Source organism: Cavia porcellus, unplaced genomic scaffold (genome assembly GCF_034190915.1).
Source record: "Cavia porcellus strain 051 isolate PalLab524CR breed Dunkin Hartley unplaced genomic scaffold, mCavPor4.1 scaffold_9, whole genome shotgun sequence".
Classification (NCBI taxonomy): Eukaryota; Metazoa; Chordata; class Mammalia; order Rodentia; family Caviidae; genus Cavia; species Cavia porcellus.
The window spans coordinates 39120354-39140856 of NW_026947492.1; the positions used below are offsets into that span (position 1 = coordinate 39120354).

The 20503-nt window shown below is 35.8% G+C and overlaps 1 protein-coding gene across 1 annotated transcript in view; it reads left to right on the forward strand.

Annotated features, from left to right (window-relative positions):
• Maml2 (mastermind like transcriptional coactivator 2) overlaps window positions 1–20503 on the forward strand; it is a 336157-nt gene that overhangs the window by 292095 nt on the left and 23559 nt on the right. The window lies entirely within an intron of this gene.

The following is a 20503-nucleotide window of genomic DNA, read 5'->3' on the forward strand; positions in this document are numbered from 1 at the left end:
TTTGAGATCAAGCCACAAAGAGGAGTCTCTAATATCCTTTATTAAAATCTAGCTTTATGAAGGTCTAACTCTAAATTTCTGGTGACTTGAGGGGCAATTCAAATTGAAAGAAAGTAACAACTTTTTTCTTATCCTGGTGAAAAAAAAAATCCCTTAAACTTTGCCACTGAGATGTAGAATTCTTACTGCATTCACTTTTCCATTTATTGTGTAAAATATACCTATGAAACCACATACTCTGAGATAAGGAATATTATAAATCCATGCAACAGTAGTTCACAGAAACTCCCATTTTTTCCCAACATCTATTGAATAAGACTGCCTTTTAGCAACATCCAGAATGATTCATATTCACATTAAAGTTTGAAAATTACTAACCAAGAGAAATTGGCTGCAAAATCATTTTTACTGTAATAAAGGAGATGTTCATAAATTTAAATCATGCAGTCCTCAGGAAGGCAAATATGGTTACACTGAAAAAGTATGCAGAAGAGATATAGAATCCTGTGCAGAAAAGTGTCTCGTGGGAAATGGGAATCTGATGAAGGGTGGACCTGGCGTGTGGGGAGAGAGTAGGAAAGCTGTTCTGAAGGCACGTTTTACCTTATACCCAGCTTTGCTTCGGGATGGGCTTGGGAATCTTTGTGACCCTATTCGGAGTTCAGAAGTTTGGTAAAGACCTAGGAAAGTGCTTCCCAGTTGCTCTTCCTGTTTCCCTACTAAATCTGTGAGTGCAAAGCCATTGCATCCACATGACTGTCTGTGACTGACCTGTGCCTCCAACACTGCCCAGACAGAGTGCAGATCTATGGACTGGAAAGTTCTCTAGAACCTCATTAAATGATGCTTAACAACCAAATAACATAAACTCCACAACTAGGAACCTCAGAGGGACAACCTCAATTGTACTACTGAGTAATGAACATAAAGAAAAATGCACAAACTAGCAGCTGGGGTTTTCCTAACAACAGTTTTACTGAAGTTTCATGAACTTTCATACACAGTCATATCTTTCCAATAGTAGAGTCTTCTGAATTTGACCTGTTCCTTCAGCTAGGTTGTTTCCAGTAGTTTATCAATCTGCTGGTTATTCACCACCAGGTGTCTGCTTCTCCATATATATTATTATTAGCCTTTGGCTGCTAAAGTAGCCATGATGTGTAATTGAAGTTTATAGGACTCAGAATTTATGTTAACTCAGCACACAGAAATGTTGATATGCTAGGAGATATATTGGAAGTGAGTGAATGGCTAATTCTTTGTATAACGTTTTCTGTAATGAGGCTATAAAATGTACTTTACTTAAAAATTTGTCTGTCATTTTTTGGATCACATTCAGCAAGCATACAGAACACTTCAAAATGATGCCAATGGCTCCCTGTTGCAGGTATTAGAGACTCGACCCTAAGATATTATATTCAAAATTACTGCTATGGCCAGAGAGCCGGAAACTATCACTGATGCTATTATAACTGCAATAATCATATTCATTAGGAATATTATTTACTATATAAGCAAATATGAAGTGTGATTCAAGGATATAGTGAATATTTGTTTTTAAAAATTTATCATAGGGGCTGGGGATTTAGCTCAGCGGCATAAGCACCTGCCTTGCAAGCAGGCGGTCGTGAGTTCGATTCCCTGGTACCGATAAAAAATGAAAACGACAAAAAAAAATTATCATAGCAAAAGATACATTGCCCTTAATCCACCTCTAAATACTCTCATTTCAAACACACACATCACATTGTTTTTGCTACTTTCTGAAGCAGTTCGGGATGTCCTCCCTCCCGAGTGTCTTCATTTGCACTGTGTGGCTGCTTCGATGCACTAATTTGATTCAAAACATTTACCTTTTGATCTCAGGGAAGAGCCAAAAGTTGCAGGGTCCCAGGTTCAGTAAATAAGGTGGGTTAGGACACACTATAATTTGTTTTACAAACCTACCTTTCCATTGGATGGAACTTGGCAGTATCATTCACTATATTTCTCGCAGTACCTCGTAAAGACACACACAAGAGGACTTCCAGAGCTGCTTCAGCAAATAAAAAGAATAATTTGTCACTGCTACCTAGAGAAAGTTGGGCATGTTTCGGGTCAGACTGGTGACTCTGTAGTGTTTATTACTGTTCTTTTTCCCAGTGTTAACTATTCACCACATAACTGACAAAATACCCTGTAAAATACAAATCAGATCATGCTACTCTTCTGTTCAAAGTCCTCCAATGGCTCCTCTTATCATCCAAATTAAAAGCTAAGATTATACAAATTATCTGCAAAATCCTAAAGGACCGTTTCTCCCTCACCCCCCCCCCTTACTCCAGTCTGCTATCTTCTACACACTCTCACGAGCCTGCTTGTTATGCTTCAGGCATGATGCCAAACACGCTCCCATCAAGACTTTGGCAAGTCCCCAGCTGTGCTCTGGACTACCATTCGCTTCCTACAGGTCAGATTCCATTTTATCCCAGAGTCCTCTGTGATCATCCTGCCCCTCTCACTCCCACCACCAACATACTGTATCCGCAACCCTGTTTTCTTTGCGTCACTTATCACCATGTAATCTGTTGTTTGCTAATATGTCTATTATCTACCTTCCTACGCTAAAATATTGCCTCCAGGAAGGTTAGAGCTCTGTTTTATTAACTGTAACCTCAGTTACTGTTGTAAACACAGTACTTTAAAGAAAAAAAAGGAAGGAGGGAGGGAAGAAGGGAGAAGCGGGGAAGGAAGTATGACCAGCAGATCTAATCTCATAGCCTTACAAAATACTTTGGTTTTCATTATTACATTTACATACAGCTTTTCAGAATTGAGAGTTTATACAACAAAAGCACTTTTGTCCTTTCATGCTGGATTTGTATTCACCATTTACTAACCAAGAAACATTGTGAAATTTAGTTAACCTTGTGTAAGCCTCATTTCCTCATCAAAAATTGGAAGGAAGAGTCCAATCTAACTCAAAAGGCTATTTTGAAAGTCAAACAGGGCAATGTACTTAAATTGCTTAGTAACACACCTCACATGCATCAAACCTTCCATACACATTGGCCATTATTATTATTATTGGCTATTCTTCAAATATGTAATCATACCAAAATTTTAAGTTATTGCAGTCTCAGAAATTGTAAATTTTATTTAGTCCTCATAAATTATAAGAAAAAATTACTAGATATATTAGAATAGTTTTTTCTCTTCATTATCTGTTTAAACATTTTGCATAATTTTTATACTATTACTCCTACATTCAAAGTCTTAGAGTTCTAATCTGAAAACTGAGAAAAGTTTAGTGTTTGCACCTTTCTCTCAACGTTCTTAAAGCCATTGTTCCATGCAAATGCAAACTTGGGGTGCGCATTTTGAGTAGTTGTATCTAAGTGAACATAAGGAGCCATTTTTGATTTCCAAAAGTTTTTGTAAAATATTGCCCTAATTAGCTTCTTCCCTCCCAATACAAGTTCCCCCTAGGATGTATCTCCACTAGACAGGAGGACACACATTTGCTTCAGAGTTAGGAGAGGCGGAAGATTCAAAACACCAACAAAACTAGATGTTGGAGATGTGGTAGAGGGATGTTCTGAGCATGGTACACGGGGCAGGTAACCTGATAATCTGAGCACTACAGAGTTCCTTGAAGCTGTAGGCACATAATAGAATGACTCTCTGATTTCAGGTTTTCATCTTCTAGTCTGTCTCTCCCTTCTTTTGATTTTCTGTTCTCTGTTTCCCACCTCCACACGAACTACCCATCCACCTGCCCCTGCATGCATGCAGGCCTTGTCTTCAATAAATAATCCAGTGGCGGGTCCAGATTCCTGTCACAAACTGCACTGCATTCCATTAAATCAAATGTTCTGTGTCGATCTACACAGACACAGACACTCTATCTCAAGTAATGGTGTGAGCCCACCGCTGAAGCTAATTAAGTAAAGATAAGGGTCTGAGTGAAGGACTTTAGAATCAACCTGATGCATACTTAGAGACAATCTCAAATTTTCTTTTATGTTTGTTCTCTAGAGATTAACAAGTGTCAAAATTCTGGGAGCCACAAATATCTAATCTCTGCCAAATACCTCTTCTGAAGTCATATTTTTGCTCCATGTTCATCTGATAAATAATAACAAAAGCAGCAATATTAATAGCCACTCTATTAATCAAGCCTTCTCAATACAAAACATTTCATTTACATTTTCTCCTTTAATTTCTTCACCATGCTATCCGTTTCACTAATGAGAAAATCAGAGACCTTAAGACTTGAATAAGTCACCCAGCACTGAAATCCACATCTCAGTGCAAAGTCCACATTTTTAACAATGAGGCTGTAATGCCTATGCCTTGTTTATTTAACAAGCTAAGTCACTTTTGTTTTTTACTTTCATGGTATAAAAAATCCTCTAATTATTTGGGCACCCACAGGGCATCACTAGTATGTTTCCATGAACTGTCTTTTTGTTTGCCCTCTTAGCTCTTTCATTTTATTGTTATTTGTTCTTCTTCATTTATTGGATTAGCAGCTTCATGCTTTTATTTTTCCCATTAATCTGCAAGGAACAATCAATTAGCATACAGTGCTTACAAATTGCTTTTTACTTTTGTAGATATTATCTCCATTAAAACTCACTATTCTAAAAATTAAGCATTTTACCACTTTTATAATGAGGAAATGGGTTTAAAAAGCAAAGCCACTTACCCAATGATATATTATTTCCATATCAAATGCAGGCCCTATGTTACCCAATTACATTTTTGGATAGGAGACTGTGTTGCTTCATCTTTGCAGACTATGTGCCTAAAGTATATACATATATAGAGACTCATCACTGCTTTATAACAAGGACTCTGGCTAACTTATTCCTGTATTATTTCTCTTCTGACGTTATAGCGGAGTTCTAGAGTCAAGATGCCTGGGTTAGAATTTTGACTACTGTTTAAAAATTAGTGAATTACTTAACTCCTCTGTCAGTTTTCTCATCTGTAAAATGGGGATACTAACAGGACGTTTCATGTATAAATATTCATCGTAGCATGAAATGTGATAGCTCATAAAACATTCATCATAGTGCTTGATGTGAGGTTAAGTCTCCAACACATCATAGCTACTTTGGTCTTAATGTCTTAATTATCCAAATGAAAAAAGTATTTAAACTTATTGAACTTTGCATATTCCATAATTTGGGAAGTGTGTTAATGATTCTACACCATGTGTGCATAGTTTCAGAGTCTCAGTTTACAATGAATGTAGGTCTTTGTTCTAAGACTTTGACTCAAGCCACCAAATATTACAAGTTTAGCTTCTAATTAGAAAATACTGGATAAGTAGACCAAGCTAGGCTAATATTGTTTAAAAAGTATATTTGTGTACAATGAAGTCAATTTACTCCAACTATATAATGCATAGAATAAATTAGAGTGTATTATCATAAATTGAATTGAGTCAAAACAGTGAGACTAGTTGGTTTGTATGATTATCTTCAGAAGCCATTGAAACCCTAAAAAGTTTCCCTTCTACAGGTCATCACTGTTTTCCTTCACAGGTCAGAACTCACTGAGATTGCTTTTAAGTGTGGAGCCCAGAAAGTTCTGGCTAAAAATGTTCATTTTATAATTGGGGTTTTCTATCAGGTCCCTTTGAGCTTAAGGGGAATCAGTGACCATCATGTCATCCTTGTCACAAGCGTTTGTGTGAAGACGTTAGTTGCCCATTACAAGGTGGTCTTTTTTCTTTGAAGAATGACATTTTCATTTCCATTTCCTTAGTAAATTAACTAAGTAAATTAACTTAGTAAAGAAACTACAGTTCGATTCTAAGTGCTGAGTTCATATTTTATGCTTTGTGACGAGGTTTCCTGCTTACCTTTAAATTATAAATGTACTAGTTAAAATCTACTACTTAGGCTGCTGGAGTACTGAGATTATTTAAATCTGGTTAGTTTGAAAAGTTGGTAGATAGATTCCTTAGGGTTATTTCATTTTGTTATTATTAAACTTGATATTTATTATCAGAAAACCAATGTTGTTATATAACTGGCTTCCTTTGTCTTTTTGGTTTTGTTGTTATTTTCATAAAGCTTTGCTCTTTATACCTCCTGGAAATCTGTCTTATCCGGTCTTCTCTTCATCTGATTTCCTGGTTCATAGGCAACATGGTCATCATCAGTGATATTTATATGTCAAAAGTGAGAAAAAAAAGAGCCTCCAAGTCAGCCTGATATGAGGAATACATATTCTATTGCATGACCTGCTAAAACAGATAAATAGTGCTTAGGCAGGTAATTAAAACACACAAGAAAGGGAACCATTAAATAAGATGATAAAGTTGGCATATTAAAACTTTGTTGCCTTATAAAATAGAATTATTTGAAAGAGAACTTCTAAAAATGTTTCACTGCATTTGAAAGGTGGTGCTTCCTCCACACAGAAGCCACTTTCATGTAGAAACAGTAAGTGAAGGTGTCTTATGTCTCCTACACAGTTAAGTCGTATCAACTCATTGTGCTGCTTAAGGAAACAAAAAAATTCCAAAGGTTTATTATATAAAACAATTAACCAATTTCTTACACTGTCTCTGAAGATAATCTAGTTAAGCAGATGTGAAATTAATAGCTTATTGTATTCTCACTCTCTATATCCACTCCGTCTGCCAGGCTCAGAATAAAAGTCAAGACATGTGCACATAGAAACTCTGTGGCTGTTTGTAACACTGGAAATTAAAATAGTGAGCAGGCTGCCTGGGTGTCCCTTCAGACATGGCACAGTAGAGCACAGAGACAGGAAATATGCCAGACTGCCTCTGTAGGAGGCTGCTGGAACACGTGCAGCAAGGAACAAGGAACCGCTTAATGATTAATCACTGTCAACCTTTGTTCTCGTTAAAGACTTGATTGTTGGACGTGGCTTGTAATGAGGGACTGTTTTGCTGTCTGTTGCTATGAGATTTTGTTCACTGATCCTCTGTTGTGAGCTGCTGTTCCCTTTGGCCCAAGTCGAATGAACTTGAATGGAAACGTTCTGACAGTGCCTGCTAGTGGTGGTTTGAGAGGAGGCTCTGGACATCCTGTGCACCAAAGGCAACTCCAGCCCCAGAGCAGAGAGCAGATAACCCAGGGTTCAGCGTGGCTGAACTGTGTCATATAAAACTTGAGCAACATTTTGAAGTTTTATAGAACTCATTAGAAGTAGAACTTGTGGTGGTCTACAACTGGATAAAGATCCTCCCTCAACAAGCACACACATACGTGTCCACATACCTTTTATTTTGGCAACCACAGAAATTTAGAAATTATAGTATACTGTAATTTATAATGGTAACTGTTATGTTACCATTTTATCTTACCTTCTATAAATAAATTATTAAATTGTATTTTTCAAATCTAGTTCTTAACCACCAAATTATGTGAGAGGCTGGAGTGTATCTTGGCATTTTCCTAAATCTGAAAAACAAATACATTTATTCTGTCATTGATTAATTGACTTCTGTACTTTTGCATTATCATTTTTGAATATTTACTTTATTGCAATAAAAGATAATAGAATATTGAAGAGAGAAAACAGTATTTTAATTTTTTTTTAGGGCTAACGTGAGCTTATAAAACTGAAATTCTTATAAACATTATCATATCGTTATAATGAAATTATGTTAAAATATACATTTATATAAAAGTAATAATATAGCCTGATGAATCTTTTGGTGATATTCTCAGATTATTCCTGCTGCACCTAGCCAAAAGTCAGTGTTATTCCCTCCCCTCATGCACAACCCAGCAAAGGCCAATAGATTTACTTTGAAACCTCTCAAATAGAAAAAAAATGTTTTTTATTCTAATCCCTAAATAGCAAATCCAGTTTTCTTGGAAAAATATTCACAATGTATAACCTAAAAACACTTAGATTTTCATAGTCTCATTGTTGTGTTTAAATGTGTACCCACATGTAATTAAAGATATAGAAGGTAAATTTTCTCTGACCACAATTATCTGACTGTGGATGCTACAACAATATAATATAATTAGAAAAGAAGTCAGGAAGTTTACGATGATACTGATTTGGTCATTTAAGAAATAGTACAGTTTACTGTGAGTACATTATCTTGAAAGCTACTAATGTCCCTGTTTCAGTTCATTGAGCTGAAACCATCTACAGGGCATCTCTCAACTACCCAGGCATGGTAAATCTTGTTAGGTCTGATTGGTTTTTTCCTTTACCATAGATATTTATAGTAAGGAGTACTCTATCACTCTGTAGAGTTGGTCCTTGGACAATATTTCTAAATAGCTAGCCTAGTGGTCTGGGGATTTAGCTCAGTGGTATAAGTGTCTGCCCAAAGAATGCAAGGTTTCAAGTTTGACTTCTGGTAAGACATAGCTAGCCTAAAATCTCAGGGTTGGGGAAGCATATAAAAATGCACCTTTCTGCTTCCCACTTTCCTTGAGAAGTGACCATATATATCAGTGTCCATGTTGTTCTCTTCAAGTCTTTTAGGACCATTGTACTAGTAAGCACCCCACTGGTTCTGTCAAAGTTAAATTTGACTGAAAATTATTTATCACACACAAATAGCCTCTGTTTGATTTTTATTAATAATAAATATATCCAAGATACTATAACATGTTAAATTGTCCAGATTTTCACTTTGTCCAAGAAAACAGTTACCAACTCTTTCTTTTGAGTTGAATAGATGAAATCTGAAGATTAATACCATGTTGGTCTTAAAAACTGAAAAAGTATATGGGTGAATTGGGCACGAACGATCTGGAGGAAAACAATGAATCAAGCTGCCAGAGAAATGGCTAAAGAAAATGTGGGAGAAAAATATTCAGTTGTATTTGAGAGGAAAAGAGAAGCAGCAGTGCAGAAGTGCAGGAGTGCCACACATGGGAATCGGTGTCTTCAGTAAGATGATAGTGTTTAAAAGAACTATCCTTCCTCTCCTATGCTTTATATGCCTAATCACATTAACATTACATTCTATAGCATTGTTTTGTTTTAAAAGAGCTCAAAACACTTTTACTAATGCTCAAAATACTTAACATTCCATTTTTCCCAAATGGAATACAAATGCTTATCTAGCATCTTAAAAAAACAGCAAATTTTTAAAAATATTAGAACCTCACAGTAGTGTCAATACAATGTTTCAACAAAAAAGCAACCTGAAGTGACTACCTGGAAAGAATTAGATAAATATGATAAACTCAAGTTAAAAATATATATAAAGGCAATCACATCTTAGATGAGGTAATAAAGCTGTATCGTGCTCATAAGGAAAACAACTCACTTGTTGATTTTGATAATTTAGTTAAGTGATTCATTTCAAGCCAATTATTTGGTAACTCCTAAGGAAAGTAAATACTGGACTCGTTTTAAGTTTCCATGATATTCAGTGTGTGGTATTTCAAATGCTTGGCCCACATTTGTTAAGTTTATGGAGAAACTACAAATTTTTTAAATGTTTGTTTTCTTTGTTTCTTCTAAGGAAAGCTGAATAATATTTTAAAATTTTAGGGGAGATCCAATTGATTCAAGTTTAATCACAATTTTCATTTAAATGTTCTTAAACGCTCAAATATACACTAAGTGAACTGTTACTTGGATGCATCCAGCTGCTAGAGATTTGTTGCAGTCCCAAATGTATATCCTTTAAAAAATTACCACATGGATCTGGAAAGCACAAAACAATGTAAACACTGGTAACTGAACAGTATATCAGTCTGTCTTCATGCATTCTCTCCGATCAACAGTTAGGACCATAAGCCACAAATGTTTACCGAACTGAAAAATCACTGGACAGTTATGTTCAAATCAAGGGTCTGTTTCCAGTTACAAGTAACAGAATCCAATACAACCAACCTATCTAAGTTGCTGAATAAAAAGGTTAAAAGTTCATGTATATCTATATGTGCTGATTTAAGTTCAAGGTTTTAATTAAAAGCAAAAGTACTTATATAGTCTTGTATTGACAATCATCACAGGCTTTAATTAAAGCAAAAGTTCACGGTTTTAATTAAAAGCAAAAGTACTTATATAGAATCTTGTATAGACAATTAATAGTCATAGGCAATTTATATTGTATCTAATATTGATATCTGTCATTTTACTGAAAACTTTTGATATACATGTAAGATTCTTAATAACACTTTATAAATCGTATTATAAATGTAGTTATCTTATTCATCTCTGCTACTGGCAATGCATAGAGGAATAAAAAAATCCTTGTTCTTAAATTAACCATAACATAGTAAGAGAAAATATGCAGATAAATAAATAATTTGCATATTCTAGAACACAGATAAATACACAATATGATTGGGATCCAAGTGACAATGGTCACCTGTGTTGGAATGGCATCAAGACATACCTACCTTATTCTGTAGTATTCTCTATTTGTATGAATTAATGTAGTTTAGAGTCAGCTTCTGACTATAAAGATACACCAGAGATCTTTGTAGATGAAAAATGCCTTAGTGGTTAATATCTAAAAGTACTTTAGCCTTATTAGTCCAATTTGTAATTCTAAACAGAAAATAGGAGATCAAAACTGTGTATATATGTTTAAGATGTCCTTCATTTTATTCAATAGAATTAATAAAACTAGATACTCTTTAAGACTCTTCGCCATAGGGTAACAGCAGATTTGGCAGTAGTTGTACAGCAAATTTAATTAATATGGATAGAAAAAAAAATCAGGCCAGAAAATTTGACCTTCTTTATTCTTCTCTACAGTGAACTTAAATGAAAATATTTAAGGTTATCATTTTTCTAAGACACTATTTTGGTAGTATGCAGATCAAACTGTGTTTGGATAGTTTGCATAAATAAGGTTTAGTAAATAACCTAATTTTCTGGGAATTGATCCAAGTGAAACCTCTAGTCTTTTGAAGTTCATCTTTTTGCAATTTTTAGGGGGAATTCAGCTTTTTTGAAGTCCTCCTGAAGTACTTAATGGCTTGCTCTGCTAATCCAAGTGAGACTTCAGAGCTACATTTAACAGAGAACAGATGGCTGCTTTCTAATGTCCTTTTGTGGTCATTATAATAATACATTCAAAAATAGCTAATCATGTCACATTAGAGTAGCTGAATGGATTTGAAGATATTGACCAAAGTCACTGTACTTCATTAGTGCATCTAGATTTGTGTGCCTGGTTGAAAACCTGCAATAATCAAGACATTCACTGAATTTCTTATAAAGACATTTTCTTATAAAGAAAATATGTAAGAATTTGTAGGTTACTTTATATTATAGAGTTTATAGGTTATAGATATTTTAGATACCTTATTTGCAAAAGGAGGATTGAAAGCATAAAAATTATTTCTAACAAAATAGTTTGCAGGGCTTTTTTTTTTTGCAAAATCAGAGAAAAATACAGACTTTCATGGCATTAGCTGAGAAAAGTCAAAAGTTATTATCAAAGCTACATGATCCTACGTGTACCTTTTATATTTATTTATATAAGCACATTCAGAATTCAGTCTAATATATTTTCTCACCATCTCCATTTCCAAACCTCAGTCATTTATCTCAATCACATCAAAAGGAGAGAACCAGTTTGATCACCCCTCCTCCACCTTCAGCTGGATTAGTTGACTACTTATTCATGACAGATGCAAAATCTTTTTGTGTCATGTTGTTAAACTGTATTTTAGACCTGATGAAAATCAAATTATTTCATTATGATGGCTTTTATTGCTCAATTGACTAAATAAAAATAGAATCTCAACTATTTTATTATTCAAATGGAATTTGGAGGTTATAATCTAACATATATATTTTAAAGTTGGAAAAGAAATCCTAGAGGGGTTTAAAATAAGATTGAAAAAATTCAAAAGGCTCACATATCACAGATGCTTAGAAGAATGTCATTGTGCTATAGGGGAAAGAAATTCCCCACTTGCTAGATGTTTGGTACAAGTTTGTGTTCTCTAAAATTCAAAGAATGAACTTTAGGCACTATGGAGGTTAAGAGCAGAATATACTTGTTGGGGGAAAAAAGCTTTTGTCTGAGAAAGAAACAGAAGGGATCCTGAGTGGGTTACCAACGACCCTGCCTTTTCTTGGGATTCTTATAAAGGAAAATCACAAGATGAGGTGGGTCCAAAGAGAGGAAATATGGGAACTTTCAAGATAGGCGTGAGGTGGGACAAACCTATGGTCAACCAATGAGATTATGAGCATAATTGCTTAGGTAACATAGATGAGATTGGGATCAAGTGAGGATGTAAGTCACTAGCAAGCAGACATGAATATAGAATAGCGGCTCTTCCTGTAGGCAGCTGGGTTAGTAGCTCTTCAGGCTTCCTTGGGGTGACAGTATCGTACTTAGAATACCAATCCCTGATGTTTATACTTAGGAAGTATGTGGGTGCATTTGTTTTATTTTTTTGTCTTGTGATCTGGCCCACAGTGGAAATGCCTGTCTCCATCAAAGTTACAAGGTATCTCCTCTTCTAGTCTGGCTCCTTCAAGGGCTGAGTCCTATTTGACTGCATATAATATTTCTATCTAACCTAGCTATCTCTAACAATTGTGTGTAAGGTAAAAAAGAATACATAAAAATTGTGGAGCAAATAATTGCTGAAAATAAGTGCTTTTTCAAGTACTTAATCCTTTTGTGCTGCTGTAACAAAATACTGCAAAATACATTATTTGTAAGAAAGAGAAAATTTGCTTCTTACTGTACTGGAGCCTGGGAAGTCCATAATCAGGATGTCAAATTGGTTCTGTTCCACCAGACCTGTTCCACCAATGGCTTTTCCTCATGGTGGCACCCTCACATGGTACAAGACAAAAAGGGACCCAAGTCACAGTTTGCAGAACTTTCATAATGACAACTAATCCTTTCCATGAAGAGGAACCCTTGCTGGTTACTCATATTTTAATGGTTTGATCTCTTAATACACCCAGATGATGAGTTACTTTAAGTTAGAAAGTAAATTGTGTAGAAAACATCATAATTCAAACCACAGAAACCACTGATAAGCCAAAGATTATACCACATATTTTACTTACATGATTTTATTTGACACACAGCCATAGTATGTAAGAAACATCATTATTTGGCCTTAATCTATTAGCAACTTATACAAGAATATAAGAAACTAGAATTACTCTGTATAATTTTCATTGAGGTGAAATTCCAATGTCAAAAGTATTGGGGTTTTTGTTTCAAAGCAAAACATCTTATGTTCTTTCAAGATATAAGGAGCCACCTTTGTAAAACAATTCTTTGAAATGCCAGGTTTGTTTTATATATAATTTGATAATAATTTGAATCTAAGACTTAACCCTTAAAAAGGCTTTGGTTCTTTTGAACTGTGGTAACATTTAGCCTCTCTTCATTTTCCATTACTACTCATTTATTGAGTTGCCTTTAATTTTAATGAGAACAGAAAATGTTGATAATTTGCCCCATCTAAAATCATAACACCTTCTAAACTTTTCTAGAATAAAAGAAAATTTTAAGGTACTAACTGGTTCCTTACTATATTCTTGTTTCTCTTCACTTTGTATATAAATCATTTGCTTTTCACTAGCATGTATTCATTTTAAATGAATTATAAACCAAAAAGAAAATCAGAGATCAATATATATACAACACATAAAATAAAGTCTACAGAGGCAAAATTACCCTAAAACACTAATTCCCGGTCTTGTTTTAATTGGTAGAAGCAATAGCGATAATACCCAATTATTGCTACGGTTAAGTGACTGAAAACAACTCCACATAATTATTGCTGATTGGTTCATTGCTAGTGTCATTATAACACCATACTGCCCTCACTATATGGCAATTAGAAATTGTATATTATTCATTCCATTGCCGTAAATGTATGCCATATATGTTTATATTATCCATACAATATACTGTATATAGTGATCAGATTAACTTAAGGAAGCGTGAGAATATTTGGTTTGAGCATATTGCATTCCAGAACCACTATGCAAAGCACTTCACCTAGAAACTAACCTCAGAAGTATTACTAACCCTATATAACTTGAGGAAAAGCAGAATTGGAATTATAACTCAGGTATGTCTGATCCTAGAATTCACTTTTCATTATAGCTGCCTACAGACTCAAATTTCTTTTATAACAGAAGGATTTTTTTAAAAAAATCTTGCCGAAGGCCAGGGATATAGCTCAATGGCATAAGTATCTGCCTTATAAACACTTGGTCATGAGATTGATTCTTTAGTATGAAAAAAGCAAAAGAACAAAAGAAAAGAAAAGAAAAATATCTTGCCTTTTGCATTGTTTTGTTAAACTCGGTCACCTCTAAGATATTTGGAATTTTAAAGGCATTTGTGCTTTAAAAAATAAAGACAAATTTTTCAGGGTTTTATCTCTTCACCCTTAAAATCTGAATAAGAATAAAACAAAGTTGCTGTAAGAATTACATAACACTGGCTGGGGTTTTAGGTCAGTGGCATAAGTGCCTGCCTGGCAAGCGCGAGGTCATGAGTTCAATCCCTGATACCACACACACACACACACACACACACACACACACAAGAATTAGATAACAATGAGTCTTCATGATATGGTCTGGCATCATAGCTTTCAAACAATAACTTTTGTAGAAACTGTTCTTCTTCAGCACACTGTCTTCCAACACAGGTACATCATCCTCATTGCCAAAATCTCTTTTTTCCTCAAACACCTTGTCTTAGTTACTTTTTATTTGTCACTGAGACAAAATACCTGATGCCCAAAGTTGGGAAAGGAAAGGTTTATTTCTTACAGTTTTGGGAGGTTTCAGTGCATACTCAGTTGGCTCCAACGCAGGGTGGCATAGTGGGGCTGCAGTTCATGGTGGCTGCAAACAGCAAGGGAGAAACCAGCAAGAGAGAGAGAGACACACCATCCTGCCATTACATCACATTTTGGCTCCACCCCTAGGCGGGTTGCACTCACACCCCAATCCAAGCGCTAGACAATGAACCAATCACAAATGCATAACGTAAAGGCATGAGGCCTGGAGGCCACCAACATAAACCATGGCACACTCTTTCTTCCAAAGGGTTTTATAAGGTGGAAAACTCATTGAAATATAACAGTGGAGTTAAAACTTTTGTTCAGTTTCTGCCTTTTTTCTCTACTTTGGTTTTATGGCTGATTTTTTAAACTATTATTTTTATTTGTCTTTTTGAGACAGGGTCTAGCTATGTAGTTCAAGCTGGGCTTGAGCTCACTTTGTATACCAAGCTGGCCTCGAACTTGTAACAATCCTCCTGCCGCAGCCTTCTGAGTGCTGGGATTACAGGTGTGCACCCCAGGCCAGGCTTCTGGTTGCTTTTAAAAAGGGCCTACCTTCTCATCTTATATACCTCACAACAGAAAGTTCTATCCCCATTTTCTGCTTCACGGTGCTTCTTCCCTCATTTTTGGAGACCCCATCGTACTCTGGCAATATCACAGCGAACATGTCCCAGGCCTCCAGCCACATATTCTGAGAGAGGTACATACTTAAGCAAGTGTGCCAAATACTGTCTAAGGAAACGGCACCAAGTGTGGAAACAAAGAAGAGATGTGCCTGGCTTAGTGTTTGGAAGCCAAAGAGACTTCCTGAAAAGGTGACATGAGAGTGAACCCCAGAACGAGAGTTGACCTCGTGGGCAGGGGCAGAGGAGGAAGTGCCCAACAGAAAGGATCTGAGCATATACAAAGAAAGTTTGGAGGATGGAAGTTAGTTTCATGTCTCTGTGGTTGAGAATGTAGGAGAGATGTGTGGAGGGTAAAAAGGTGCAGACGTTAAATCCCAAAGGGTCTTGTCACCATTCCCAGGAGTATAGATTTGATATCTGGGTGATGAGATTTGATATGAGAATGGTTGTAGAGGGGACATCCAAGGGGATAATCATTTTACTACCTACATAAACACTAATTTTAGGAGGCACGATTCCCAGTGTGAGGTTTACACATGGTCTGTAGATGTTTAGAGAACTTCAAAATTCCCTGAAGTTGCAGACAAAATTGTTAGTTGCATGGGTGTTTGTGGGAATGAGAGGAGTGGCAGAATCCATAGCTTCGTGAAATCTTCAAAAGGCACTGAAATTGTCCAAAGACAAGAAAGAATCTGAAACCACCGCTCAGGGGGCAGAAAGCTAAAAACTTACAGGACAGAAATTTCAGGTCTGTCATAAAGAGCCCTTCGAAACTTGAAGAATTTCCCTTTTAAGAAAAATTCCTCATTCTTTCCCCTGAGTTACCAAACTCTTCCCACTCCACCCTGACCCACTGACGTTTTGTTCCTGGCCACGGTCCCACCTGAGCGCTGCTTCCCAACTCATGCAACTGGCCTCTGTGGCAGTCCAAAGTAAGTGTCCACCCCAGAGGCTAAGAATAGACACAGTGGCCTGGTGACTTGAAAATGAGGCAACATCTGAAGGGTGAACTCTATAGTGATCACAAACTCATTCTAATCATTTCAAGCCAACAAATTGTAAACCTACAATCGAGATTTCCCTGCTGAGCAAGGAAGTACAAAATGCCCTTCTATGCAAAAGGGAAATGCAGCATATGTTCATAATTATAAAGAACAAAGAAAAATACTGAATCAAATACATTCTTCCACGTTCTCAAACTCTCCTCTGCAATGTATCTTCACACTCGTCTCCCTCAAAGAGCTCAATCTATCATACAAGCTACAGTTCTTTTAAAACAATATATTTTTCCCTGTTTATTTCTCCTTACTATATTTTCCTGAAATTGGACATAATAGTCTTCATTTTTCAGTTAGATGTGTGACCTTGCACAAATCAACTCCTTCATCTTTTTGGGCCATACCGTGTAGTCGGGTAAAGAACCTGAAAGCAGCTCTTCAGTTCCCATTATCTGTTATGTGGCTGAGAGGAGGACTATTGTGAACAGAGCTCCAGAGCTCATGGTGCATATTTCGTAGTCCCAGTTTGTCAGTCACTTTCAGGAATCACCAGGTACTTTCTCTAAGGTCCTTTTCCAACTTAATGTGAAGAAAGACTAAAGAATCTAGCATTATTTGGCCAGCATAGCTAAATAGAGTAAAGGTCAACAAACTGTTCTTGTAAAAGATCAAATAGTAAACACTTCAGGGTTTGTGAACCAAAAGATATACATAGTATTCAAGTCTGTTATTGTAGTGTGAGGACAGCCACAGACAATACTTAAATGAAGGTGTATGGCGGTGTTCCAATTAAAAGTTTATTTACCAAAGAAGGTAGATAACAGGCATGATTTGCTAGTGCTGCCCCTTTCAATAAAAGACTGTAACACCTGAGGACTGGAGGAGAGGAGAGTTGTGCTCCTGTTAGCCCTTCTGTTCCTGTGCTGCTTTTTGGATGATTTCCTGATAAATTGCTTTATCATCATTGTTTTTGGTGTCGTTGTTGCTGTATCAAACAAGAATTGTTCAGTTATTTTAATCACCCACCACTATCTCCGTATACATTCCCCAAATAAATAACTCAAAGTAAGTAGGCCTGTCAGATTGGAGAGAAACTGAAACAGGGCAGCTTGTTTCTCAGGCAGAAAGATAAATAAATGGTTTTATCAGCAGACAACTCCACAGATAAATACCCTGGAGGAACACTTGAGCAGTTAGTTCACGGAGATGAGGAAAAAAAAATCAGAGGGAAAGACAGAAAGGGGAGAAGAAAGATGGAATAGCAAACCAGTTTGTAAGATCTACTCAACAGACTTGCTCAGCTGGGTATTTTATCTTGAATTTTTTTTGCAAGTTGCAGTTGCCTAACTCTGGAAGCCAAGAAAAAGAAAGGCCAGTCATCGTATACCTGAATGCTCTCACAGATCTTGAGTGAATTACATTGCTTCATTACTGTGGGGGAAGAAATCAGTAAATAACCCCTTTCTAAATATGACAAACACCGTTTTACAGAGAGGCAGAGAGCAGGGCGGGGGATTTAGCTCAGCAGCATAAGCACCTGCCTTGCAAGCAGGCAATCGTGAGTCTGGGTTGTGAGTTCGACCCCGGTACCGATTAAAAAAAAAAAAAGTAAGAAAGAAACAAAGAGGCAGAGAGGGACACTTACATTTTTAAGAATTTTTTAATACTAAGAGAACAATACCTACCAAATAATTTTGACCTCTTTGTGAAAGCTCCAGTATCACAGTTCACCCCACAAAACTGTTTTAACAGTAAAACAGAGTGAATGCAATGAGTCTTAATGTTTCAATATACTTCTATGAACTCACGGACATTTTTGTTGGCTGCTTTAGGACACGGTCTACCGGGACTTTTTCTACCATTTGCTGAAATAAGTTCTCTTAAACAGAGTCCTTGGGTTGCATTAAAATGAAAGAGAGAGGTAATTCCAGCATTTTTATTAGCTAATATGTTTTTTAAAGATACCTTACATTTTGACATGATTGACAGAGACACTTTTTCAAAGTAAGATACCACAGCCAAGTCTCTCCTCTACTGTTCGTTGCTGGATTTACAAGATTACCGTCATACTTACTTTCTTTAAATTTTTATATTAGAAATATTAAATTAGTTGAACCAGCTGGCAGGGCTGAGATAATGCGATTTGTTCTTAGTTTTAACAACATTTTTCCAAAAGCTCAAGTTGACTTTGATGGAAACCGTCAGTATCAGGGAGACAAGTAAATTGTCCTCTGAGGAAAAAGTTGTGCAATTTAAAAGAGCTCCAATGTTCACTTAATTTTTGCAAACTATAGACACAGTTTGCAAACCTCTTTGGTTTAATGTGTCTGCTGGCAATCCATGACAAGATCGAAAATCAATGAGATAACAAACTAGAGAAAGAATTTTTGTACATAGGCCCTGCTTGTAAAAAATATAAATCAGCCATCACTTGTGAACATGTTCTGTCACCAGCTGAAAATTTTGGCTCTTGTGGAATGGCTTACCAAGTGGTCTCCTAATATCTTTAATACCATTCTAGGAAATAAATTGTCCATTAGTAGTATAGATCTAAAGCTTAAAAGTGTAGATAAGGAGCAGAATTTTCACAGGCATGGAATTTTGATTGTTTTCTGTGGTCTAGGATTGCCCCCAGTCCAGAGTGTAAGTACATCCTCTTTTAAGAGATGAAAACTTTATCAGAAATATCATTGTACAAAGTCATCTTGGTTCCTTAGCATCTAACAAAATACCTGGCAAATAAGTTATACTCAGGTAATATCTTCTTTAAAAATAAGTGAATAAATGGAACCCATCATATGCAAGTATCTGTGATAATGTTTTCTTCATTTAGATATTGTTAAAAAATAGCAGTTTAAAATTTTGAAAGGCATTTCAGCTATGGCACCTGGATTGTTTTCTGTAATATAAGTGGAAGTCAAGTGATCTTTTTTTAGGTATGTGATAAAAGGGACTGCTGTTTTAGAATTTGAGCCATATGAGATAACAGATAGATATAGATAGAAAGACAGATACTTATAGATGATTGGGTGGGTGGATGGATGGATAGATGGATGTTTTCTTACATAAACAGTTTAAGGTTAATTTGTAGTTTGAATCTATAATCCTCTAGAGTGTAACACTTCATTAAAAACATTGAACCTCTTCAGAAATGACAGAAAGGATGCAGAATTAAGTATATGTATGAATTTATCAAAGGTTATCAATACTGCTTTGAAATAATCTTAACATAGTCTCAGAATTAAAGTTATTCCATAAATGGAATAACTCAAAACTAACACTGGTGTGGGACAGAGCAGTAAAATGCCAAGGCCTTAGAGAAAGAGGCTACCCAAAAGAGGGCCTTCAAAAAATACAGAAGCACTTGTGCATAGCATAAGAAATGCTGAAACTACAATCTCAAGCTCTTTGTGGCCAACTGGGATAGTATTTTGGGAAAAGAATTTATCTCACTAAAAGATTCTGATTCTAAAACTCATAAAAATTTTGTTTTAGGTTCATGAAAAGCCATTTTGACCCTTTTTACTGCTTTAATCTCAAGCTTAGAAGAATTGCATAGATGTTTAACAATTACTTGTTGAATGAATAAGAATAGAGCAAAGATATTAATACTAAGGATATAGATTGATTACTAGTGTAAATCACAAGCACCAAGAAGTTTTTGTTTGTTTGGTACCAGGAATCAAACTCAGGACCTTGCGTTTGCCAGGCAGGTACGGTGCCACTGAGCTATGTCCCCAGTCTAAGAATCAAGAAGTTTTAAACACCGATACACTGCTCTACTTTAGTGACTTAACTAACGATGAAAAAAGACTTTAAAGTCCCAAATACACATGGATTCACACACATGCACAAGCATTTGAAAAACTGTGAGTGCTTGTTAAATGTAAATTAATATTAAGTTCCAGGATAATAAGATAAAAAAGCTAGTTTGTGGCTTAAGATCAAACACTGTAATTTTATAGGTGAGGTCAGGAAAAAATCTACAAAGTGAAAGATAAATTAATGATGTCATATGACTATTACTTGCTGACAAATTAATGCTTAACTCAATTTATCTGAAACTTCTTTCTATCACATACAGAGCTGTATCAATAGGAATAATAGAATAGTATAATTTAAGCTACAC